At 42.9% G+C, this 27813-nt stretch overlaps 1 long non-coding RNA gene across 2 annotated transcripts; it reads left to right on the top strand.

The window, feature by feature from the left end:
* Positions 1-1608: 1608 nt before the first annotated feature.
* LOC133388505 (uncharacterized) lies at positions 1609-27813 on the top strand. Of its 2 annotated transcripts, XR_009763836.1 has the most exons (5): positions 1609-1717; positions 3966-4187; positions 20502-20616; positions 25718-25815; positions 27645-27813. It is a non-coding gene; the product is annotated as an uncharacterized LOC133388505 (long non-coding RNA). The 2 variants fall into 2 exon arrangements; XR_009763837.1 differs by lacking the exon at positions 3966-4187.

The raw sequence follows: 27813 nt of genomic DNA, 5'->3' as shown, positions 1-27813 counted from the left end.
TAATTGGGGGGCCCTCAAATCTCCCCACTTGGCTCTGAGTTCTCTCTCCCAGGCACATAACTGAAGACCCAGAAAAAGGCAGACAAAGCAGGAGCCACCTCAGCCAGCCGGCTTATGTATCTCCTCCAGAGAAGGGACAGGTGGATGATATCAGCAACAGCTGGCTGAGTACTTGGGGCCTGGTCCTGCTAGGCGTCACACCTGCCGAGCAGAAGTCCAACAGGGAGAGAGCGGTGGTAGTGGTAGCCGAGTAGCAGCAGCAAGCAAGCAAGCGAGCAGGCAGGCAGGCTTTCCTCCTGCAGGCACTGGGTCTATTGTGTGAACCTGCAGAATACATCTGTACTTGGATTCCTCAAGGGATGTGCAGACAACTGTTTACTTTGTTGAAGCAAAGCTCTGTGGAGACAGCAGCAGTGAGTCAGCCCCGTGTTTTTAAAATATCAGCAGACTCAATGGTGGCTGATGCTCATTGGAACTGGTTGGGCAGAGCCAATGACAGGTCCTGCTTTGGTTTCCCATATGCATCTGGTTGGCCACTGTGAGAACAGGATGCTGGGCAAGTTGGGCCATTGGCTCTTCTTGTGTTCTTATTTTAGTACACCTTTATGTTAGATTAAATCCAAAAATGTAACATGTTTACTTGGTAGTTCAGTAGGACTTACTCCCAAATGTGCATATGATTGCAGCTCTGGTTTTGCTCATTGACATTTCTATCACACTTTGCTAGAACTGCAGCAATTGAAAAGAAGGAAAGAAAGCTTTTCACTGATACTGCATTCCTTCCAAAAGCTGTACTTATCACAAAATGACTCTAATGGCACCATTGCTTCCTTCAGAACAATCATCACCTCAGTGAATTAGACATCAAGAGGATGCCCCTGAAATCATCTTTATAGGGATATATCTGTTACAACCAATTCAATTTACAGTGAAGACACAATTAAAAAAGAACTAAAGGGTGTTCATCGTAGAGTGTCATCTAACAACAACCTGCACAAGTGCTGAATTTGTGGTATCCAAATCTGAATAGGACTGGATCACACTGCCTACACAAGCCCTGGGCTCCTTCTGGGAGGAATAGTGGGGTAATTATATAAATATAATTAGATTTAATTAATTAATTACTTAAATGTTGTGCCCTCCAAATGTTGTAAGACTACAGTTCCATCTTTCCTAACCATTGGCCATGCTGGCTGGGGCTGATAGTGTCAGTCTCTGCTGACTGAGTGGAATAGTTTATGGCTGCAGTAACATAATTAGCAGATAATGGCCAGCAGCCAGGCTGTAAATCTGTCAGGCTTGAGTTGAGGCAAAGAGGCCTGCAACTACAGTCAGTGTAAATATTGGGTGAGAAGAGCCAAGAGAGTGGAGAACAGATGAGTCCTTTGGGAGTTCAAAGTCAAGGTACCAGAGATCTGATTAGGCTGGGCAGCAAGACAGCAGGCTACAAGGAGTCATGAAAGGTCAACATTGTTTCCAGCAAGAGTCCCAAGCCACTCACAGCTTTTTAAGCTTCCCTCCTTGGTTCAGGTGCTAGCAATCAGCCCTCCGAGAGCTTGTAGCCTTAAAAAGATGGAATGCCTGCGTTGCTATGCTACTTGCAGGCATCTTTGCTTTGCAGAGAGTGGAGGGGCTTCTTGTTTACTCTCTGAGTCTGACTAAGGGGCTCCAGCTGTGTTTTGAACTTCTTCCAGGGAGGTCTGGAGCTGCATCTTGGGTGAGTCTGCTTGTTTTCTCTCCTGGGCCTGCTGTGCCAATCCACTGCTCCTCATCTTCCTCTGAGGACTCATCCAAAGGAGGCATGGCAGATAGGAGTTTTAGTCAAACAATATCTGGAGGTTATCACACTGGCTATCCTGGTCTATATTCTGTTTCTGTGCTCATGGCAACATCAAGATTGCATGAGACTCCATCTCTGTAATTCTCTAGACCACAGCTGCCTTGTTTCACAGATACAGGCCTGTTCATGAGTGTTGGTACATTCACATTTAAAAAATGACAGCTTGGTTTAAGAATAGGAGCAATTTAAGAGTAGGGCCCTCTGAAAAATTCAGTGAATAACCAGAGTGAGTGCACAACAAAAGCCTCATCTGGAAGAGCCCCAAAAAGTCTGCTCACTTAAGACTTTCCCTCACTGAGGGTGGATTTTATGTGTGCACCATTACTCTATAATTAATTCAGTGATCCTGGAAAAAAACACCTAGTATAGTAACATGACCCTTGAAGAGGTAAATATTAGAACTTTGTGTTATGGGTGAGAGTTAGACTCCATCCCTTGGAATTTCCTTTGCTCTGCTTTTCTGTTTCAGTTGTGTTCTCTACCCACCCAGCAATAAAGAAGCAGGTTTGTTTGCCTGCAGTAAGAAGCAAGTGTCTGTTTATTCTGCAGTTATCATGATGAATAGAGCAGGACTGGGTGTTTATTGCTACAGGGTAAAATAAAGAGACTACTTAAAGTGATGTGAAAAAATATCTACCCTAAGCTACCTTTTTCTCTTTCAAAGTCCTCACTTTACTCCCAATCATAGTGACTATTTTGTCTTCCTTTTCTTGAGTACTTGGCAAAAGATGAAAACAGCTCTTGAATAATAGAAACACTGCTGTGCACACTACAGTTGGGCTAGCAGGCTGGCCACCTAGGCTGTAATTCAGGCCTAATTTCTGATATTCCCAATGTGTGCAGCTCAGCATGTGGCCTTTTCAGGGTTCAGTGACTCACAAACATTTAGCAAATTTGTTTTTTCTTGCATTTGAAAAAGAAAAGTCAGCTAACCTTAATTTTGATTTTAAAAAATTACATTACGTTAATTCGGGGGGGGGGAGCTGCAACTATTCTAATGTATAATTGTTAGGTTCTATTTTTTCCCTTTCTGAAAAGGTGTATCATGATCCTACCATTCACAAAGCTTTCTTGCATATTTTTCAATTATTTTTATCAGTTTAGAAAAAGAAGTCTGTTATGCAGTAAATATTGTACAAATGCAGTCTCAAACACTTCAACAAGGAAATTATGCATATTGCTCTCACCCTAAATGCTTGGCTATGGTTGCATTGCAATATGCTCTTATTCTGTTCCTAAATCTTTGTTGTTGTTGTTGCTGCTGCTGGCTATTATTGTTTTATACTGGTGGTGTTGTGATATAAGATTAAAACTGGATTTCTGACAAAACAAGCTCCAACTAGTTTTAACATTTTAGTTATAGCATAAGCTATTTTGTTTGCTTTACACCTTTTGATATCTCCTTGTTCACTGTACACTTAACATCTTTTTTCCTTGTGAAACAAAAAATATGCCAGTCATTTAATTCCTGATGTTCATACTAAATTTTCTGTTAACTTGATCTTTATATAGCCCCATTATGTAGCTTAACACACTCTCTGCAAGGAGGAGGAATGAGGGGGGAGGTCCCTGCCTTACCTTTACCCTGACCCTCACATTCAATCCACCAGTAAGGGAGGGATTAGTTCAAGCTATGCGGCTCCCCCGATGCCCCACCTAGAAATGTGGCTGCCCCACCTAACAAGGAAGGTTGACTACAGGGTTGCCTTTGCCCCTCAAGTGTGCACCACACTTGCCTAGAACATAAGAAGAGGAAGATTCAGAGACTTTTGGATGGTGGCAGCTGTTCAGGTCTTTCCTGATCCTCTGAGCAGTAGAGATGTAAGAAGGCAACAGTTTCCATTCTGACCTATTTTTGTCACAACCTTCATTGTTTCTGTTCTGCTGCAGTTTGGTTCTGCCAAATACTACATTATTCATCTTTCTGGCCATTATTTAACATAATTTATGTAACTATTGATGTAATTTACATAATTTTCATGTCAATGTAAAGGAAAGTGAAAACAATGTTTAAAAAATCACCATCACTAATTACAAATCAATTGTAGACCTAAAGTCAAGAATAATAGCAATGTGAATGAATACCTATCATATTCACTTGACTAATTTCTATTTCTAATCACAGATGAAAATGTGAACTGCAGCAATTTCTGCTTCCTTTTCTGTTTTCTTTGAACTTCTGTGCCATCCCTACCCATGAGTCTGTTGACAGAAATATCTCCTTGGGGTTCAGCGGATGAAATGGTGGCTTTGTTGCCCATGAATTCACATGGAAATAGCTGGGAAGCAGATCTGTCTCCTCCGTGGGACTACTCATGAAGCAGGACTCTGCATCTAAGAATTACTGGTATATAAAGCTGAATCTATCAAATTCACACTTTCTAAAAGAATATGAGAAAATGATGCAATCCAGTTATCCAGACAAAGAATATTTACAAAAGTGCATATATTGGGGACAGCATGCTTAAAAATGAATATATTAGTGAAAATAACATACAAAATGCATTATATTAAAAGAAATTGCTTGCAAAAATGTGTATATTAGTCAAAACTGGTGTCAATATGTTTTTAATTTTCAGGAGGACTTTAAAAAACAATGCAAATTGCTGCAGAAATGTGCAAAACCTAATTTAAGATTGTGTGTGTTATGTGCCCTCAAGTCCATTATGACTTATGGCGACCCTTGGAATCAGCGACCTCCAAGAGCATTTGTAGTAAACTACCCTGATCAGATCTTGTAAGTTCAGGTCTGTGGCTTCCTTTATGGAATCAATCCATCTCTTGTTTGGCCTTCCTCTTTTTCTACTCCCTTCTGTTTTGCCCAGCATTATTGTCTTTTCTAGTGAATCATGTCTTTTCATGATGTGTCCAAAGTATGATAACCTCAGTTTCATCATTTTAACTTTTAGTGATAGTTCTGGTTTAATTTGTTCTAACACCCAATTATTTGTTTATTTCAGGGTCCATGGTATGTGCAAAACTCTCCTCCAACACCACATTTCAAATGAGTTGATTTCTCTTATCCACTTTTTTTCACCGTCCAACTTTCACATTCATATATAGAGATCGGGAATACCATGGTCTGCATGATCCTGACTTTGGTGTTCAGTGACACATCTTTGCATTTGAGGATCTTTTCTAGTTCTCTCATAGCTGCCCTTCCCAGTCCTAGCCTTCTTCTGATTTCTTGACTATTGTCTCTATTTTGGTTAATAACTGAGGCAAGGTATTGATAATCCTTGACAAGTTCAATGTCCTCATTATCAACTCTGAAGTTATACAGGAAACTGAAACAACCAAAACGGAGAGTTCATTCCATCCCTACTGGTACAGGATCAGAATCCTACTAAGTTTAGTGAGAAAAAGCACACACTCAACCATACGTTACTGGAACACTAAAATATTGTAAGAACTTGAGAAGTACAATCAAAATTCATTTGTTTGCCTTAAATTTCTAATTTCACATGTACCTCATGCAGTGGCTGTAATGGACCAGATACCTACAGAGAGATTGCATGGCAGAGATAACTCAAAGACTAAACAACTGCTAGATTGTCTGCTAGAAACATTTTTGAGGGTCTGAATAAATGCAGATAAACAGCAGAACTTTTTTTTTGGGGGGGAGGATGTTTGTTGAAAACAAACAGACTACTACAGTGTACACATTATAATATGTTATGCCTTCCTACTCCCTATGACCAAGCTTGATCATTATTTTTACATGGCATTGTCTCTAACATTCCTGGCCGGTAGATTTGTTTTGCATTTGTGAAATTTATCCAGCCATCAGGAAGGGCCGCTTAATGAATATGCTGCTGAGAACTTAAATTTAGTAAGATTCAGTTATCATTTTTATTATCTCTGCAAGACAAATTATTGTTACCGGGTCTTTGAAGACAGGCTCCTGACCTGTCCCTGCCTGTACCTCAGTCACCTGCAACGTGTGCGCTATGTTCATCTTCTTAACGGAAACCAGACGCGATTACACTTGCAGCAAGTGCAGATTGGTGGCGCTCCTAGAAGAAAAGGTTAGGGGGCTGCAGCAACACATAGACACCCTGCGACTTATCAGAGAAGATGAGGACTTCCTCGATAGAACACAAGAGGAATTAAGGGAGCGACACAAAGTACAGGAAGAAAGTGACAAGGAAGAACAGGACTGCAACAGCAACAAATCCCCGTGGAGGACTGTCACTGTAAGGGCAAGGAAAAACAGGAGGGATTCAGAACTGATGCAACTAACAAATCACTTTCAGTGTCTCTCGGCAGACAGCACCTCTGAAGAGCCTCAATGAACTCACCTGCATCAAGAGACACTGACTGCAAAGGAAGACTCCACACCTCGGAAAAAGGAAGCTGATGCAACCACTGCTCGTGGCAAAAAGAGGAGGGTGCTGGTGGTTGGAGACTCGTTGCTCAGGGGGGTAGAGGCACCGGTATGCCAGCCGGACAAAATGAATTGGGAAGTCTGTTGTCTCCCTGGGGCACGCATCCGGGACATCGCTGACAACCTGCCGAGGCAAATTGGGAAACAAGATAGGTAACCCTTTCTCCTCATCCATGTGGGCACGAACGACACGGCCAGAAACACCTTGGAACAGATCACCTCGGACTATGAGGCTCTGGGTAGGAAGGTCAAGCATTTGGGGGCACAGGTGGTCTTCTCGTCAATTCTTCCCGTGAAGGATAAAGGACTACAAAGGGAAAGGAAGATACTGCAGGTCAACGACTGGTTACGCAGATGGTGTCGATGGGAGAGGTTTGGATTCTGGGACCATGGTCTAAGCTTCTTGGAGGGGGGACTGTTGGCAAGAGATGGGCTGCACCTCACGAGGACTGGGAAGAATCTCTGGCAGAAGTATGGCAAAACTCATCAAGAGGGCTTTAAACTAAAGCCTCTGGGGGATGGAGATGATAGCTTAAAGACCAATCCAAAGACAGCAGGTTGTAAACGCAAGGATTTGAAGGGTACAGGAGACACTGGAAGAGAGAAAGGGATGCACGGCAAAGCTCATGGTATATTAACGGAGGAATCCAATTGGGACAAAAGAGACTTCTGCTGTCTATATACCAACGCGCGGAGCTTGGGAAACAAGCAAGGGGAGCTTGAAGTCTTAGTGCATCAAGGCAAATATGACTTCATAGGGATAACAGAAACTTGGTGGGATGACTCCCATGATTGGAATATAGCCATTCAAGGATATAAACTCTACAGAAAGAATAGAAGCAACAGAAAAGGAGGGGGAGTAGCGTTATACGTCAAAGACAAATACACCTCTATGGAAATCCAAGAGAGTGAACAAAGTGGTCCGGTAGAGACCATTTGGGTAAAAATAAATGGAGAAACAAATAAAACCGACATGGTAGTAGGTGTCTACTACAGACCCCCTGGCCAAGAAGAGGTGGTAGACGAGGCCTTTCTCAAACAAATCTCTGAAATCTCAAGGAGGCAAGAAGTAGTAGTGATGGGGGACTTCAACTACCTGGATATCTGCTGGGAGACAAACTCTGCGAAGCACAAAGCCTCCAACAAATTCCTGATGGGCCTTGCTGATAATTTCCTCTTTCAAAAAGTAGAAGGAACAAGGGGATTGGCAATCCTGGACCTGATCTTAACTAACAGGGACAAATTGGTCACGGGAATTAAAGCGGTCGGTACCTTGGGGGAAAGTGACCACGTAATGCTGGAATTCGGGATTCTGGGGAAAGCCAAAGAAGAATATAGTCAAACATGGACCTTGGATTTCAGGAAAGCCGATTTTAGCAAGCTCAGGGAAATGATGGGTAGGATCCCATGGCTAGATAGACTAAAGAAAAAAGGAGCCCAAGAAGTGTGGGAGTTCATGAAGAACGTATTACAAAAAGCGCAATCGCAAACAATTCCAAAGAGGAAGAAAAACGGAAGACATTGGAAAAAGCCAATGTGGCTACACGGAAGACTGGTGGAGGAGGTAAAAGTAAAAAAGAGCATGTATAAAGAATGGAAGGAAGGACACATCACCAAGGAAGAGTACCGACTAGTGGCTCGGGCTTGCAGGAATAGCGTAAGGAAAAATAAAACCCAGAATAAGCTGAGGCTGGCGAGGAAAGCGAGGAACAACAAAAAGGGGTTTTTCAGATATGTTCGAAGCAAGAGAAAGACCAAGGAAATGGTGGGACTGCTGCTCAATGAAGATGGCAAAATGTTGACAGATAACGAGAAAAAAGCAGAACTGCTCAACACCTATTTTGCCTCCGTTTTCTCCCAAAAGGAACAGTGTGCAACCTTGCATCGGTAGCAATCTCAGTAAGGGGTCAGGACTGCAGTTCGAGATTGATAAGGAGATAGTCAGGAAATACCTAGTTAACCTAAATGAGTTCAAATCTCCAGGGCCTGATGAACTGCATCCCAGAGTATTCAAAGAACTTGCGGATGTACTCTCAGAACCTCTTGCCATCATCTTTAAGAAATCCTGGAGAACGGGAGAGGTGCCGGAGGATTGGAGATGGGCAAACTTCGTCCCGCTCTTTAAAAAGGGTAAAAAAGAATTACAGGCCGGTCAGTCTGACTTCAATACCGGGAAAGATATTAGAACGGATAATAAAAGAGTCCATTGGCAACTATCTAGATGACAATGCTGTGATTAGAAGGAGCCAGCATGGGTTTGTCAAGAAAAAATCCTGTCAAACTAACCTCATCTCTTTTTTTGATCGGGTCACTAGCTTAGTAGATGGTGGAAATGCTGTAGATGTCATATATCTAGATTTCAGCAAGGCGTTTGACAAAGTCCCCCACGACCTTTTGATTAGCAAACTAGTCAAATGCGGACTACATGGAAATACTGTCAGGTGGATTCACAACTGGTTGGAAAACCGTACTCAAAGAGTGGTCGTTGGTGGCTCTGCTTCGGACTGGAAGGAGGTCTCGAGTGGAGTGCCACAGGGTTCTGTCCTGGGGCCGATACTCTTCAACATTTTTATCAATGACTTAGATGATGGGGTGGAGGGAAGCCTTATGAAGTTTGTGGATGATACAAAACTGGGAAGGTTAGCTAACACAATGGAAGAAAGGAATAAAATCCAAAGGGACCTGGATAGACTAGAAAATTGGGCTGAAATTAATAAAATGACATTCAATAAAGACAAATGCAGGATTCTGCATTTAGGCCACAAAAACAAAATGCACGGGTACAGGATAGGAAATACCCGGCTTAGCAGTAGTGCGTGTGAGAAGGACCTTGGAATTGTAGTGGATCGTAAGTTGAACATGACCCAGCAGTGTGATGCTGTGGCAAAAAAGGCAAACGCGGTTTTGGGCTGCATAAACAGAGCTATAGTTTCCAGGTCGAGGGAAGTAATAGTCCCACTATATTCTGCATTGGTCAGGCCTCATCTGGAATACTGCGTTCAGTTCTGGGTGCCTCATTTTAAGAAAGATATAGACAAGTTAGAGCGGGTTCAGAAGAGGGCGACGAGGATGATAGCCGGTATGGAGAACAAGTCTTATGCGGAAAGGTTGAAGGAACTTGGCATGTTCAGTCTGGTGAAGAGAAGGCTGAGGGGTGACATGATTGCACTCTTTAAGTACCTGAAGGGCTGTCACGTAGAGGAGGGTACAGATTTGTTCTCTGCTGCCCCAGAGGGTAGGACTAGGTCTAATGGTTTTAAGTTGCAGGAGTGTAAATTCAGATTGGACATTAGAAGGAACTTCTTGACAGTAAGGGCAGTTCGGCAATGGAACCGACTGCCTAGGGAGGTGATGGGATCCCCTTCGCTGGATGTCTTCAAGCAGAGGCTGGACAGCTATCTGCGGGAGATGCTCTAGCTGTGGATTTCCTGCTGTGAGCAGGGGGTTGGACTCGATGGCCTACAAGGCCCCTTCCAACTCTATGATTCTATGATACGAATCAGTAAGAACACCCTGTTCTTAAAGATATATAATGATGTTGATTGTTGTGACAGTTCTCTAAAAACTTGCCAGAGGGTTGGCACTAATAGAGCAAATAATTGCTTCTAAGGAAGCTATAAACTGACACCATGAGCCAGATTTCATAGAAGTCAATATTTCTTTTTGTTTAAATTCAGTCTTGTATATTAATCTTCTGAAAGACATAAGCACATAAAACAACCCATACACGATTTAGGCCAATTTCATTTCTAAGGTTTATTTATTATTTTGTATTTGTTTAAAAGCATTTCTAAACAGCTAATATTTTAAAGGACCCTAAACAATACATGATAAATACATGATAATAGCATGATAAAAGCAGAGATACAATATAAAACTCAGAATGGCAGCCTAATGCCTCTGAGTAGATCCAACGAGGGTATGAAGACAAAAGCCTTCCCCTCAGTTCCCAGCATCCAGGATTCAGTGATATACCTAAGAATGTGGAATATCAATATATCTATTCACTAATAGGCAAAAAACCACCCTTGTGGTTTAAGAACATACCTATAGCCAACAGATATTTCCATCAAACTTTAAAAAGCAGGGAAATTGGGCAACTATAGTGAATGCACCAGGGAAGCAGGAGACCTGATCTCCTCTCTGGGATATTGGACTGCCCTACAAATTTGTCAAAATGAAAACACAAGGAGGGAGGGAGGGGCAGGGGAGGAGATTGGGTGGGTGGGCAGTGGGGAAGCCCTTTTCTTTTCCAAAAGGAAAACATTGTGAACAGTATCATTGCTTTGCAGCGTTTCCACCACCTTTTTATTCTACAGCAGGCACATGTAGCCTCCCACCCAAATTTAAACCAAAGCTGTCCCTCACCACATCTGCACCCGACCTTTACTTCACTTTAGACTGTCATGGCTTTTCTCAAAGAAGCTTGGGAAGTATAGTTAGTGAAGGGTGCTGAGAGTTGCTAGGAGATGCCCTGTTCCCCTCACAGACCTTCAATCAGAGCGGCTGGCTGTTAAATCACTCTGGCCACTGGAGCTCTGTCAGGAGAATAGGAGTCTCCTCTCAGTACCCTTCACAAACTACACTTTGCAGGTTTCTTTGCAGGAAGCCATGACTGTCTAAAGTAAGATGATTGTCTGGTGTGGGTGTGGCCCCTGACTAGTCAAGGGAAGCAGCTGTGACTCTGCCTTTTAGAGGAGTTGGTTTTTACTGAGCGTGCCTGGGCTTATCATTGACTTTAATGTTAAATGTCTTTAATTAAAAATCAGCTAGGCATTTTTTAAAATGTTTAAACTGCAAAGGATGAAGGTCAAAGTATGGGGCAAGGTCAGTAATAGGATTACAGGTACTCTGTGAACATGGCTGATTTTTAATTAATTTTAACATATTATGAGAAGTCTGACAGAAATAAGTCCAAAAGGGGTCTGGTTTTTTTGAGCAAAGAGGCAGAAAATAAATGAGGCAGACACATGTATGGGGTAAACTAGGGCCACTTTATTAACTACAACTTAAGAACTTAAGTACATATGAACTCAAGAACTTCAAAATATTTCTAACCAGTAAACTGCATAGGGAATTGAAAATATGTGGGAAATCCATTAATCCCTATCAAGCTCCTAAGCCTGCCATGCCCGGGTGAGCCTACCCTGCAGGGAGTCAATCTGGCCATGCTTCCAGCTTTTTTTCCCCTGCCACACCCTTCAGGTGCAGAGGGAGGTCTTCTTGACTCATGCCCCCCTGAAGCCCCATAACTCCAGGTGAGTGACACAGGTTGAGGAGAACGTGCCAGGTAAGGGGGAACTCGCCCCAGACAAGTTGTGTCTGTGCCTTGTTCCGGTTCTCCTCAAGGCCACAGAACTGCTGGTTGTTCTATCAGCCAGCCCTTAGATCTCCAGGTGCTGCTTTTGAACGCCAGGTCGGTATATAATAAAACCTCCCTTGTCCACAATTTAATTGTGGATGAGGGTGCCGACCTGGCATGTATAACCGAGACCTGGGTGGGTGAGCAGGGAGGAGTTGCTCTCTCTCAGCTTTGCCCACCTGGGTATATGGTGCAACACTATGGTAGATCTGAGGGCCGGGGAGGCGGGGTCACTGTGGTCTATAGGAGTACTTTCTCTCTCACCAGGCATCCTGTCCAGATGGCGACTGGTCTAGAGTGCCTCCACCTTGTGCTGGGCCAAGGAGACAGACTGGGAATCCTGTTGGTGTACCACCCACCTTGCTGCCCAACAGCTTCCCTAGCTGAGCTGACAGAGATAGTCTCGGAGGTGTTGTTGAGGTCCCCCAAACTTGTGGTGTTGGAGGATATCAACATTCATGCCGAGGCTGTCTTATCTGGGGCGGCTCAGGACTTCATGGCCTCCATGACAACCATGGGGCTGTCTCAATTTGTTACGGGCCCAACGCATGTGTCAGGTCACACTCTTGATTTGATCTTCGCCACTGGTCATGGAGATGGTGATCTGGAGGTGGGGTGTTTTTCATCTACTCCATTGTCATGGACAGATCACCGCCTGCTGAGTTTTAGACTCACAACGACTCTTTCCCTCTGCGAGGGTGGGGGACCTATTAAGTTGGTCTGCTCCCGGAGGCTTATGGATCCTATTGGTTTTCAGAGGGCTCTGGGAGTTTTTCCAGCTGATAGTACTGGTGCTCCTGTCGAGGCCTTGGTCGAACTGTGGAATACAGAGATGGCCCGGGCTATCGACACGATCGCTCCCGCGCGCCCTCTTCGATGCAGAGCTCATACAGCTCCATGGTATACCCCGGAGCTGAGAGTGATGAAGCAAGAGAGAAGGAGGCTGGAGTGCAGATGGAGATGAACTCCAGATGGATGCAATTATGCTTTGGTAAGTGCCTCCACGAAATCGTATATAAAAGCGGTAAGGGCAGCGAAGAAGTCCCACTTCGCTGCCTCTATGAGGACATCTCTCTGCCGCCCAGCAGAGCTTTTTAGGGTTGTACGAGGACTCTTACATTCTGGTCCTCAAGATACCATTGAAACATCCGAAGCTCGTTGTAACAACATTGCAGGGCACTTCCAAAATAAAATCGCATGCATCCGTAGGGACCTAGACTCTGATGTTATGACAGATGAATCCATTGAAGTGTCCAGAACACGGTCTTGTCTTTCATTATTGGATGAGTTTCAGTTGGTGCAGCTTGAGGAAGTGGACAAGGTGCTTGGAATGGTGCGGGCGACCACGTCTGCTCTAGATCCTTGTCCATCTTGGCTAGGGAAGGCTAGCAGGACTGGTATCACCGGCTGGGCCAAGGAAGTGATAAATGCCTCCTTGAGTGAGGGAGTAGTCCCTAGTAGCCTCAAGGAGGCAGTAGTGAGACCTCTTTTAAAGAAACCTTCCTTAGACCCAGATAACTTGAACAATTATAGACCGGTGGCGAATGTCCCCTTTTTGGGCAAGGTTCTGGAGCGGGTGGTTGCCAGTCAGCTCCAGGTACTCTTGGATGAGACCGATTATCTGGATCCATTTCAATCCGGTTTTAGGCCTGGTTTTGGCACTGAAACAGCCTTGGTCGCCCTGTACGATGATCTCTGTCGGGAGAGGGACAGAGGGAGTGTGACTCTGTTGATTCTCCTTGATCTCTCAGCGGCGTTTGATACCATCGACCATGGTATCCTTCTTGGGAGACTCGCGGAGTTGGGAGTTGGAGGCACTGCTTGGCAGTGGTTCCGCTCCTACTTGGCGGATCATCGCCAAAAGGTAGTACTTGGGGAACATTGCTCGACACCTTGGACTCTCCATTGTGGAGTCCCTCAGGGGTCGGTTTTGTCCCCCATGCTTTTCAACATCTACATGCAGCCTCTGGGTGCCGTCATCAGGAGCTTTGGAGTGCGTTGCCACCAGTACGCTGATGACACGCAGCTCTATTTCTCCTTTTCACCTTCTACAGGTGAGTCTGTGGATGTGCTGAACCATTGCCTGACCGCGATAATGGACTGGATGAGAGCTAATAAACTGAGACTCAATCCAGACAAGACTGAGACACTGTTGGTGAATGCCTTCCCTGCCCAGATGGTGGATGTTTACCCTGTTCTAGATGGGGTTACACTCCCCTTGAAGGAACAAATTCATAGTCTGGGGGTTCTTTTTGATCCTTCCTTGTCTCTTGAGGCGCAAGTGGCCTCGGTGGCAAGGAACGTGTTCTACCACCTTCGGCTGGTAGCCCAGCTACGCCCCTATCTGGACAGGGATGACCTCGCCTCAGTTGTTCATGCTCTGGTAACTTCTAGGCTGGATTACTGTAATGCGCTCTACGTAGGGCTGCCCTTGAAGACAGTTCGGAAGCTCCAGCTAGTGCAAAACGCAGCAGCCAGACTGCTGACGAGGACCAGCCGGTCAGCGCATATAACACCTGTTCTGGCCCGTTTGCACTGGCTACCCATCTGTTTCCGAGCCAGATTCAAGGTGCTGGTTTTGACCTATAAAGCCTTACACGGCATTGGACCGCAATATCTTGTGGAACGCCTCTCCCACTATGAACCTACTCGGTCACTTCACTCAGCATCTAAGACCCTCCTCCGGGTACCAACCCAGCGGGAAGCCCAGAGGACAGTTACTAGATCTAGGGCCTTTTCTGTAGTGGCCCCTGAACTGTGGAACAGCCTCCCCGAAGAAGTACACCTGGCGCCTACGCTTCTATCTTTCCGGCGCCAGGTTAAGACCTGGCTATGCTCCCAGGCATTTTAAGCGTTTAATGTTATAATTTTAAATTTTCTACTTTGTTTTGTTGCTGCTTGTGTTCATTGTTTGTAGGCTGATTTTATTGTGATATTTTGTATTTTAACTTTTTTGTACACCGCCCAGAGAGCTACTCGCTATGGGCGGTTTATAAATGAAACAAACAAATAAATAAATAAATAAACAGTGACCCATACCCTGACCCACAAGGCCCCACAGCCCTGTGTGGAAGTCTCTGGGATAACTGATCACCTGAAAAGTGCCTCAGGGTATTCACTGCTTGTACTCCCCTCTTCCCTTTTCCTGCACACACCTGCAAAGTGGCCAAACTAAACCAATTAACCTATTTATCCAACACCTTCCCCTAACTGCCCCTGCCCAGGTGTTGCAGTATGGAGTAAGTGAAAAATCTCTTTCCCCCCCTGCTAGGCAATCACAGGAGGGGTCAAAAATCCCTGCTCGGCCCCGTGCATGGCAACCAGCTAATCTCATACCACTTGCTTGGAGGGCGGGATGGGTGTTGCGGTCCCCCGAGAAAAAAGGAGGGAGGTCAGCAGAGGCATGGACCTAAATAGCCTCTCCTGCTCCTCCCACACATTGGTGCATTTGGCACCAAAGAAGCGGAAGTAGTTTCTTGCCCTACTTCCCAATCCCTGCGCAAAAGTGCTCCCACCTGGACCCCTTTTGGTGCCGGATGGAGAGGAGCAGAATTCTCTCTCTTTTTACACTTTGAACTCTTGATTCTGTTTTGTGTATCACCATGAAAATATAGACTGTTATTAAGCAAGCATTTCTGAGTTCAGGACTATAAGTTTTGTAAGGTTTTGTTTTGAAATGAGCTTATGGGAAGCATCAGAATGGCATGCGGAGTATTTTCAATTTAACATTGTGGAATGCAAAAAATCCATGCTGACTGTATATACAGCCACTCTCATGGCTGTATAATCCTGGCTGATAACCTTTTGTGAAGTCTCTGGGGTCCAGCAGAGAGCCCTGGCCCCTAGAGTTAACTGGGAAAACCAGAGTAACTAGGTCTTGGATAAAACTTCTCCATGGTATGTTTATTAATTAGTTTAAATCTATGTCAACAGTCTACACCTCTGTTGGAATTGCTTTTTAAAATGTTTTTAAAGCTTTTTTTTTAGATGTTTTTAAAGCTTTTTTAGAGATGTTTTCAAATATGTTTTTTATTTATTTATTATTTATTTAATTTGTATCCCGCCCTTCCCCTAAGCAGAAGCCCTGGGTGGCAAACAAAGCACTAAAAAACTTTAAAACACATTAAAACAAAACAGCATTAAAAACATTTTAAAAAACAACCTTAAAAAGGGTTAAAAACATTAAAAACGTATTAAACAATTCTGACACAGATGCAGACTGGGATAGGTCTCAACTTAAAAGGCTTGTTGAAAGACGAAAGTCTTCAAAAGGAGCTGAAAAAATAGCAGAGATGGCGCCTGCCTAATATTCAAAGGGAGGGAGTTCCACAGGGTAGGTGCCGCCATGCTAAAGGTCCATTTCCTATATTGTGCAGAACAAACCTCCTGGTAAGATGGTATCTGCAGGAGGCCCTCACCTGCAGAGCGCAGTGATCGACTGGGCATATAAGGGGTAAGACGGTCTTTCAGGTATCCTAATATGTTTTTAAGGATGTTTTGTAATGTATTTTAAATCCTGTTTTTATGATGTTTTTAGTGCTTTTGTTTGCCATCCTGGGCTCCTATTGGGAGGACGGGCAGCATATAAATCTAATATATAAATAATAATAAATAATAATTTGTATCCTGTCCTTCGTCCCAAAGAAGCCTGAGTAAACTCCTGGAACTACCTCCTGAACTATGGAGTAGTAAGACTCCCCTGAAATACTCTTGACTATGTAGATTAGGGATGGGAAATCCCTTGGCCTGCCAGGGAGTCCAATTTGGCTTGTGACTCTGAGGCCATTTCCCCCAAACTACACCCACCTGTCAGTTAGCTGACCTCACTTCAGGTGCCTGTTCCAAGCAGAAAACAGACACTTGCAGCCAATGCAGCAGAATCAGTTGATGAGTGGATGTTAAATTCTGCTCAGCCAGGAACAGGCACACATGCAGCCAAAGAAAACCTGTTCAGTGCAGACTTCTAACCCCTGCTTAACCTGCATCTCCCACTTTGCAAGCCCTGTGATCAGACTTCCCAAAGCTGGAAGGCACATGCTAAATATGTTAAATTCTGCTCTGTTTGGCTGCACGTCTCCCAACGAGAGATGAGAAATAAGCCTTTTGCAAAGCTTTGGGAAGTGCTGATACTTTCAAAAGAGATTCCTTTTCTTCTATCTACATGAAAAGAAAAGAAGGGATTGTGTACCCTAAACCATCTGTTTAATCTTGACCACAGAATTCAGAATCCTCACAAACATTGGTAACTTAACTGGTTCATTTACAGGACTGTATACAAATTTGGTACAGGTTAGCAGGATAATTCCTGCTAGGCCAAGGACAGGGAGGGAGGAGAACATATGGAAACTAGGTTGTTCATTAAGAAAACAGCAATTAATTAAGTGTGCCTGAATGCAACACAGTGTGGGCCTGTGAGAGCTCTGGAGGCTTCTTTTACAATCTTTTGAATGGGCCCCAAGTCAAAACCCCTAGATACTAATGCCAGATTCATAGAAAATTCCTGTGTGGGTCACATTGGACTCTCGTGTGACCCTTCAAAAACCTCAGCAATTCATTTACCACCTTCAGTGATATGTATTTTCTCAGTAATCACATTTGTCAATGCTATTGACAAATAAACTATTCTTTCTTCACACAATGGTATTTTCCTCTCCAAGAAAGAAAAATCTCCTCTGTACTAACCCAAAATAGATCCTCAGGGCTGAGAACATGAATCATATAAAGCTCCATGCCGAGAACAATATTTTCCCTCAGATGTCAAGCCTCCTATTTCAAATGCAACAGGAGACACTATGAGAAGTTTTACAGCCAAGTTCAACATGCAACTGACCTCCAGAACTATGAAACCACTAAGAATGTAAATGTGTATTCTTAGTTTCTTTGAAATTATTTATTTAATTTATTTAAGGCATTTCTAGCATATCCTCCATCCACATAGATTCCATACCAGGTACACACTAACAAGAACAAAAGCAAGATATAATCAATCAATGGAACTGGCATTGTTGCAGATACTGTTTGTTTTGAACTTTTAGCTTAGTAGTACCTACACTTTGGAAACCATTGCCTATTGACAACAATCAGGTGCCTTTGCTGCACTCTTTTTTGGTGCCTGCTAAAAACATCATTGTTTCGGCAAGCCTGTCTAGACATGGAGCAGTTGACACATGTTTTAATTGGCTTTTAGCTTAAGTGTTGGCTTTAATTATATTGATTTTTTTAAAAAAACCTGTTTTTAATGTTGTCATCTATTGAAAGTCAAGAACACTAAAGTAATGAGAACAGAAGATTTATGTAACTTTAAAATTGACAGTGAGGACATTGAACTTGTGAAGGATTCAATACCTTGGCACAGTCATTAACCAAAATGGAGAAAATAGCCAAGAAATTACGAGAAGGCTAGGACTGGGGAGGGCAGCTATGAGAGAACTAGAAAAGGTCCTCAAATGCAAAGATATGTTATTGAACACTAAAGTCAGGATCATTCAGACCATGGTATTCTGGATCTCTATGTATGGATGTGAAAGTTTTTTGTTTTTAGTGCTTTTGTTTGCTGCCCTGGGCTCCTGCTGGGAGGAAGGGCGGGATATAAATCAAATAATATAAACAAACAAACAAATAAAGTTGGACAGTGGAAAAACTGGATAAGAGGAAAAATTAATTCATTTGAAATATGTTGGAGGAGAGCTTTGCAGATACCATGGACCCAGAAAAAGACAAATAATTGGGTGTTAGAACAAATTAAACCAGAACTATCATTAGAAACTAAAATGATGAAACTGAGGTTATCATACTTTGGGCGCATAATGAGAAGACCTGTTTCACTATAAAAGACAATAATGCTGGGTAAAACAGACGGGAGTAGAAAAAGAGGAAGGCCAAACAAGAGATGGATTGATTCCATAAAGGAAGCTATAGACCTGAACTTATAAGATCTGAACACGGTGGTTTATAACAGATGCTATTGGAGGTTGCTGATTCATAGGGTCGCTATAAGTCGTAATTGACTTGAAGGCACATAACAATAACAATGTACCTCACACCTTGCCCCTCTCCCTCAATGCACAATGCTGGGAAGCTGTGAGAGTAATGCATTCCCATCTGTGCGGCCGTACTGGCTGCTACTGTTTCTGTGTTCCCGTTAATCATTTATTCAACACTTTTTAGTGTGTTTCCCCATCAGTTGGTGGTGGGGAGGGGAAGGGAAGGGTGAAGGGGGAGATTGAAAAGGGAGGGGAGGGAGGGCCAAAGGAAGGGGGAGGAAAGCGCCAAGAGGGAGTGGGAAGGAGGAAGGCGAAGGGAGGGTGGGATTGATCATTTGCCTACTTTTTGAGTTCAGCGGGATTTATTTTTGGGCAATCATGTTTAGGATAGGTGAAAGGGACCTGGGGGAGGGGCAGGGATGGGAGGAGGAGGGAGAGGAGAGGAGATTGAATGGGTGGGTACTGGGCAGAGGGAAGCCCCTTTCCTTTCCAAAAGGAAAACATTGTTAACAGTATCATTGCTTTTCAGCAGTTATCCCACCTTTTTATTCTACAGCAGGCAGATGTAGCCTCCCATCCAAATTTAAACCAAAGCTGTCCCTGGTCACATTCACACCAGACCTTTATTTCACTTTAGACAGTCATGGCTTCTTCCGAAGTATCCTGGGATGTGTAGTTAGTGAAGGGTGCTGAGAGTTGCTAGGAGACGCGCTGTTCCCCTGACAGACCTTCTGTCAGAGCAGCTGACTGTTAAACCACTCCAGCCAATGGAGCTTTGTCAGGGGAATAGAAGTCTCCTCTCAGTACCCTTCACAAACTACACTTCCCAGGATTCTTTGAAGGGAAGCCATGACTGTCTAAAGTGAAATCAAATTCTGGTGTGGGTGTGGCCCCCTGATTAGCCAAGCAGCTGTGAGTCTTGCTTTTAGAACACTGACAGTTGGCTCTTACTGAGCTTGCCCGATGTTATCTTTCAGTTCAATGCAAAATTTCTTAAAATAATTAAAAATCAGCTAGGCATTTTTTTTAACTTTTGAACTGCAGAAGATGAACGTTAAGAGTATGGGGCAAAGTCAGTAATAGGATTACAGGTACTCTGTGAACATGGCTGATGTTTAATTAATTTCAACAGATTATGAGAACTCTGACAGAAAAAAGTCCAAAAGGGGTCTGGTTTTTTCTTTCTTTTTACACTTTGAACTCTTGATTCTCTCTGACTGTTTTGTGTATTGCCATGAAAACTGAGAGGTTGTTAAGCAAGCTTTTCTGAGTTCAGGACTATAAGTTTTATAAGGTTTTGTTTTGAAATGAGCTTATGGGAAGCATCATGGTTGGTCTTGTGACCGTAATAAAGTGATGTATGTATGTATGTATGGGAAGCATCAGAATGGCATGTGGGGTATTTTCAATGTAACATTGCAGAATGTGAAAAATCCACGCTGACTATAGTATATACACAATCTTGTGGCTGTATATTTCTCAGCCTTTAGAGTAGGAATGGACAAATCTGTCAATTTCAGGTTCTCATTTTTCCAAAGTTAAATTCAGTTCTTGATATTTCCACATGAGTTTGTGAATTTATTTTTAAAGACCTCACAAGTCACCAGCATTTTAGTGCTCATGTCTCCTAACAGACACATTACTGCATGCAATTTTGCCTGGTTTGCACATTTTTGCAAGCAATTTTCCTTTTTTGTATGTTTTGTATGTTATTTTTGCTAATAGATACATTTTTATGCACACTTTCCCCCAACATATGCCTTTTTGTATATATTTCTTTGGTTGAGGAACTGCATCCCAAAATTTGGAGAAGTGCCAGTTCTGAAGGATAGCTATGATTTGTTTTGCATGTTATTTTAGGAAGCACAAAGTAGGTAGGTTTGCAATAAGTTGGAAATTGAATTGAATTTTCTCTCATCCCTAACCTAGACTGACTCACCCACCCAGACCGTCTGTTGGATCCATCTGGACAGGGCAGTGCATAAGAGAGCTTCTTGCTCCAGTTCACCTGTGCTTGAGAGCAGCAAGGTCTTCCTGGGTTCCGGTGTGTGCCTGTATTATTTGGTTATCCCTTTTGGTCCTCAATCTTGCCTCCTGGCTTGTTCTACAGTCCTCACTTCTGGCAGGACTGATTCTGTCTCCTAGTTTGTCCTTTGGCGGCTCTGACTTGTTCTTTGATCAGCAAGTGGTTTGTTCCATGACTCCTGATTTGTGGGTCTTGCATTCACCTCAGATGGCTGCTTACAGCCAAACACTGAAATACAATATGTATGCAAACATACAATATGTATGTTTACGATAGACACAGGACCTGGGAAGGGATGTAGCTCAATGGTAGAGCATCTGCTTTGCATGCAGAAGGCCCCATGTTCAATCATCAGCATCTTCAATTAAGTCTGAGAGAGAACCTGCCCTGAAACCCTGGAAAGCCACTACCTGTTAATGTAGACAATACTGAGCTAGATGGACCAATGACTTAGTATAATGAAGCTTCCTATGTTCCCAACTGGAATGAATATTTTTACATGCACACATATGAAGGAACATCATCAGAAGAAACTCAGTGAGGGTATTTGTGATCCTTATTAAGGTCTGTAGTTGCCCCATTGCAACTTGACATTGTATGTAGAGTTTTTTTCCTTAAAGAATATGAATGAGCTATGCTTTTTGAATTATGCAATCATTCTACAAAAAGAAATCAAATGCAAGCAACAGAAGCTGCTTCCCTAAATACAGAAGGAGCAGAAAGAGCAAATTAGCAGATCTGCCAACATGCACAGTATTTGCAAAGAAATTTGATGCAATGGAGGTCATAAAGACTTGGCACATTTTGGGAAATGGCTAGAGTCCTGAATTACAAAATATCCAAAAAGGCATGAAAGACAGACTCAGCAAGTTTGGAAGGGATGCTGCAATCAGAGAATCAGAGACCTGAAAAAGAAAAAAGAATGGTTTATAGAACTTCTGAGTAATGGAATTGCAAATGAACAGTCACTGGGAATGACAGCTCAGTGCAAAGAGCTAGGTGGAACTGTGAAGCCTATGATAGAACAAGGCCTGATTGTCTGTGAAGTCATCATGCAGTGAGGTACTTTCTGATCAAGTCTGCTAGGCCCTTACAATACCACTGTACTTATTCTTGGTTTTACTTTCAGGGGGATTTAGGATTGAGATATTTGAATCTATTCTTTTAGCACTGTTACAGTTTCAGATGAAAGAATGAAGGTGGAGGAAGGAAAAAAGGAGATCAGAGAAATTCAAATGTGTACCTGAATGAAGGAGAAATTTATCAGGGAAAATGGATATGGTTGCCACCGCTAGTTGCTATGTTTATCTATGGCTAAGCAATAGATAGGAATACGATCAGAGATTCATCCTTGAACATTCAAGTTGCATAATGCTGGACCCATTATCAAGCTCCAGAGGTCCTAAGTGAATACATAATCAAGCACTGTTTCAGAAAAATTCTACCCCTTTTCCATAACTTGTAAATGTGGTGACTATATGCCCTGCTTTACAGAGGACAGTCCATTTTGAAGGGTTATCTGTTCCAAGTCCATTTAAAGATTCACAGCCATAAGACAGGAGATCAGGGGCCTTAAAGGTGTCCACTGATAGTCAGCACCTGGACAGCAGGCTGAGCAGGCACACAGGTCATCTGCTCACAGTCTTCCTTGTCCCAAAGGGTCCCAAATGGAGTTTGGCATAGGGGTAATTTATGCCGTTGTAAATGACACCAGCATCCTATTGTTAGGATTGCTCTATAAATATATTTTCTCTCAAAATACAAATGTTAAAACTTATGCTGATAGTTGTTTGAGCTGAGAACTATGTTGGAAAGTTGGGAAGTACAAATGCCACAGTTTGACTGTCAGAGCAATCTAAATTATAGGAAGCCACCATAATTTATGCCAGGGTAAACTATCATGATGAAATGTACCCCAAATCAGTCAGCCGAGCCTGGAAGAGGGAAAACAAGCCTTTAAAATAGACCTTGATGTACACTTCCCTTTTTGCCACTATAACATCTGCCAGGTTTGTTAGGTCACGGGACCAAGCAGAATGAAGTTTGGAATGGGGTAAGTCTCCCCCTGCCCTGTATTGCCCCTGCCATGCCTCTGACACTGTCTGAGCCAGGATGGAGGACTTAAGTTGGAATACGTTTGGGTTTTGAGGATGGAATGTGGCTGAGCCAGGATGGAGAACCTCATCTGGCACAGCTCAGCTGGAGATCCACCTATTCTAAACTCCACTCTTTCTGGTGGATCTTGGGTTTAGATTTCTCCCTTACGTCTGATCCACACATTGATCTTGGAGGCATAGATCAGGTGACTTCCTAGCAGTATTTGCAATGTCAAATTCCTCATGCTTCCCTAGCAAACATACAGTAAGTTCAGCCGACATCAGACTAACTGGTGGTCAATATATTATTCATAGTCATAAGTCCTCAGCTGGCCACATTCCACCCTCAAAACTCAAAGGTTACAGAAACCAATAACGCTAACTTACAGAGCAATCCTAACTATAGGAAACCAGCATAAATTACCCCCGGCACAAATTACCCCTATTCCAAACTCCATTCAGGAGCCTCTGAGGAAGCTTACTTCTGGCTGAGCTGACAGGTAAGTGAGGGTGCACATTTTGAGGACTAGGCCATAAGTCACATGACTAGGTGTAAGTCTCTCCTTGCCCCATCAAGCCCCCACCACACATGCCCCCTCCACTCCCTGAGAACACTCCTTGTGCCAGAGTAAATTATGCTGGCTGAAGTTACGCCAGCTGATCCCCAGGTGAGCAGACAGAGCCTTGGCCAAGTCAGGGTTAAGTAGACACTGACATATTTCTGGTACAGCCAGGATGAGGGACTTATGTCAGTGCAGTCCCGACTCAGCCAGGAAAGCCCAAACTTTTTCATCCCTGCAGATCTTGGATTTACATTGCACTGTTAGACATAATTGTAGTGATCATTCTATTGACAATGGAGCAGGAAGTTTTTGCTATTGCAATTAGAACAGATTCCATTGAAATACTGGGAAGACATTTCTATTGCATTTGATCCATTTATTGTTTACTACCACCATCTCAAAATTAGGCTACCCAAGATTACTTGGAAGCCATATAGCAAAGTTTCTTTAGAAAGCTTGAGCAAAAACAAATTTCAATGAAAGACTTGAACATCTATTTCCGAGGACCTTTTGTCCTTTCATCCAAAGTGGATCAAGAAATGAAGAGAATGCTTTACCAGTTTGGCACTAATGTATATCTCATTAACTAAAGCTTTTCAGTCTAAGACGGGAATTTGGCCAATCCCTGTGCCATATTACAATGGTGGTTAGACATTGCTGACTCTCTGCCACACTTAAAAATCCAAGCCCCTTAATATGCGTAAGCGTATACTACACACTAGAGCGCTCTGCAGTTCTGACTCCCTTAACCACAACCTCACTCTGGTGGAGCCTGACCCAAGTCCCCTTCTCTTCCAGATTAAATCCACATGTCTTAAATTCCTAGCTGTTTGTCTCTGTCCCAGCCATACAAATTAAGAATACTTTGTTCCCAAATATTCTCTTAAATTAATGTTGATGTTGAATATTCAGTAGCTTTTCTGTGCATATATGACCATATGTACATATATGTGAAGCTGTCTTATGCTGACCTAATCACTGGCACTTTTTTGCACAGGCCATACAAGATGTGGTGATGGCCACCAACTAAGGGCGCAATCCAAACCCGGGCTGCTACCTGGCGGGCAGTGGCAGCTGGTGTGTCCATGTCAGTGGGGCAGTCAAATCTGCTCTGGGTTTTAGTCCAAACTTGCAAGCAGCTGACCAAGATGCTGAAGCTCCTTGGAAGCTTGGACTTAAAACCTGGAGAGGATTCCACTGCCCCACTGACATGGAGCTGCCAGCCACCATTGCTGGCAGGGCTTAATGGACGTAGAGGCTGCAGGAAACCAGCAGAGCTGGGTGAAGGGTCATCTCAGCCCAGTCCAACTCACCACCACCCCATGCCTGGAGCAAACGGGTTTTGAATTGCTCAGTTAGATTAAAATGTCATTGCCCATATCCGTGGAGAATAACAAAGCAATCCAAACTATTGGAAACCAGAATAATTACACTGGGTAAACTATGTCAGTGTCTTACCCCTGTTCTACATTCCATTCTGGATGGGGCTAGTGCCAGCTGAGCCAGCCCAAACCTGGCAGAGGGGAAACAAGTGTTTAACATAGTTTGACTTGCACCACTCTTTTTGCCAGTGTAACTTGTGCTGGGTTGCTAGGCCATGCGACCAAGCTGGATGGAATTTGAAATGGGGTGTATGACTATTACCCCATCCTGCTCCACCATGCCTCCACCACTCTCCCAGAATGCCCCTCTTGGGGGGACTTACCCCTAATATAATTCATTTTTGTTTGCTGTTTTCACTAATAAATGCATTTTTATGCACACTTTACCCTAGTATGTGCATTTTTGTACACATTGCTTAGCTGGAGAACTGCATTGCAAAATTCAGAGAAGTGTGAATTTTAAAGGCTGTGTTTCAGTTTGGGTCTTGTTTCAGAAATTAGGTAAATTGGGTAGGTTTGCCTTCAAATATGAACTGAATAAAATTTCTCCCCCATCCCTATTCCAAGATGATAATGACTAGGAACAAAATCTTGGTAACGCAAATAATATTTGTCTTAGCCTTGGGAAACAGTTAAACATTAACTGAACCAACTCCTCATCCAAAAATGCATACAAAATTAATTCTGATACGTTACATGGTATTCCAATAGCCCCTGAGTTCAGAAGTCCTTACTGAAAGGAAGATCACAAATTATTTTATTTTAAACTGAAGTCAAAGGATTAGTGTCAAGCCTTTAAAGAAACTGTAGTGCAAACCGAGCACCATAAAATGCAGTGGATCAGTTGTAAATTTCCCTGGCAGTTATGTCTGTAGTCCAAAACCTGAACTACAATGAACATTGATGCAATAATAATAAAAAGCAATGCAGCATAAGTTTTCGACATGCCAGATTTATAGATCCGATTCTCTATCATGAAAGGGGCATGTGAAGCAAAAACTGCCCAAGAAAGGGATGAACAAAATGATGTTGACATCCTGTATCTGAAGTCTGTTTTTCATGTTACTTTTTCATATAGCTAAAAGCTGCAAGATGATTCCCTCTGTTACTTGGGCATGATGAGCCTTTCTTTTGGATGTAGTCCTGCCCTAAGAATGAGTGCTGAGTGACCCACAGGTAAGGATGGGTGAGAAATTTGATTCCGTTTGCATTTCAAGCCATATCTCTCAAATTTGCACTTTCCAAAACGATATGAGAACTATTCAAATGTTGCAGTTCAGTTTGCCAACCAATGTTTACAAAAATGCATATGTTAGGGGAAAGTGTGCATGTAAATGAATGTATGAATGAAAATAACATACAAAAATGCATTGTATGATGAGACGTTGCTTGCAAAAATGTGCACGTTAGTCAAAACTGCCTACAAAAATGTGTTTATTAGGAGAAATTCACACAAAAATGCTGGAGAATTCTCATGAGGATTTTTTTTTTAAAAAAATGCAAATTGCTGCAGAAATGTTGAAAACTGAATTTAAGACTGGAAAAATGAGAGACTAAGAGAACCAAAATTGACAGATCGTTCCATCCCTATCCACAGGTGATATGAGGTTCTTGAGGTCAGACCCAGCTATACAGGATCAATTCAAATGATAGTCATGTTAGCAAAGATATTAGGTAGCCACTTTGGCAGGACAGGAGCAGCAAGAACTCAGAGGTCACTTGGGTGACAGGGTCTGGAACCAAAATAAGCCTTTATATTGTCTACTGGCTGCCTATCCCAGGCTATGCCTTCACTTGGATCTGTGAAGAAATTATTGATATAGTGGTAAATTTGAAAGTGCATGAGCTTATTCTGACAGTCCCCATAGTCAGGCCCCAAGCAGCAGCAGGGGATAGTATGGTGGGGCTGTACCACTCACCTAACCTCCACCTGGCTGAATCGTTACAGCATACTGGAACAGAGACAGGGAGTGATGTGGTGCAACTGCACCCATGGAACCAATTTGGTGCTCCTGCTGGTGCTTTTGCATTGCACCAACCTTGCTGGTGCCCCTTCTTCTCTGTCCCAGTATGCTGCAGCGACTCACCTGGATGGAGATCAGGTGAGTGGCAAAGCCCGATCATGCCATTCACTGCTGCCAAGGAGAATTCAAAAATGGGGATAGCTGTGTTGATCCATTATTTTACACACACACACACACACACACACACACACACAGACAAGGTTCTACTTCCTTTCAAGTGAACACAAGGAAAAGTCAAACTCACACATTATCCACTTGTAGTCTATCATGTGGAAAATGGAAACTGGGAACAATCCACTGGCTCTATTGCAAACATCATGTTCGCTCTGGCCCCACCCCCTTAACATCCACATTTTTAGTGTGGATCTCTGGAAAAGAGCACCTGTACATGAGTAGCTGAACACACATAAGCGCTCTGTGCAATCAGCTACTCACTGGTGGGAATCTACATGTGAATGCCGTGGGGACTGGGACAGCTAGGTATGCATTATTGGCAGCAGGATCAATGGCCTGGATTCACTCATTTTCTATGCAATTACTTGTGGATAGGATTATATTAATCAGAGAGGAGGGAATCCCTGCATCTCTCTGTTGAAAGTAGGTTCTCTGTCAAACCCAAGGTTAGGTCTATAGAAATAAGTTTATAAACACATTAGTAGTACATAGCGAAAATTCAGAAACAAAGTATGTTTTTGTGTCTTCATGCATATGTATAGCCTTCACTGTGTTTGGATATTTGCTGACCTTTCTATCCTCCTCTGCAGTCTCATGTAAGGTCATTCACTAAATAAAAAGCAATTAGTAAACTTAGAAGCTACCAATTTACACCACGGTCTGTCACTTTCAAAGAGGCTTAATTGGATAGATTTATCTTGTTGTACACATTCCATTTGCTTTAAGTGCTTGCTGAACAATTTAGACAATCAAAACCTGTTTTATGTTTACAGCACATACTGAAATGTTGTTAATATATATTTACAGGTATGCCAATTTGCTCCCAAGAAGTGTTCACTAATTGAAATGAGAACGTTTTTTTTAAAAAGCTCTCCCATATTTCTATAACAACTTTTTCTCGTATCATCTTTTCCATGTATAAGTATTCCCTGAAGCATGTTTTAAAAACAACAATTACAAAGATAAATTACTTCAA

Source organism: Rhineura floridana, chromosome 7, assembly GCF_030035675.1.
Source record: "Rhineura floridana isolate rRhiFlo1 chromosome 7, rRhiFlo1.hap2, whole genome shotgun sequence".
NCBI lineage: Eukaryota > Metazoa > Chordata > Lepidosauria > Squamata > Rhineuridae > Rhineura > Rhineura floridana.
The sequence above is the reverse complement of the archived record's forward strand: the minus strand, read 5'-3'. Positions and strand labels throughout refer to the sequence as shown.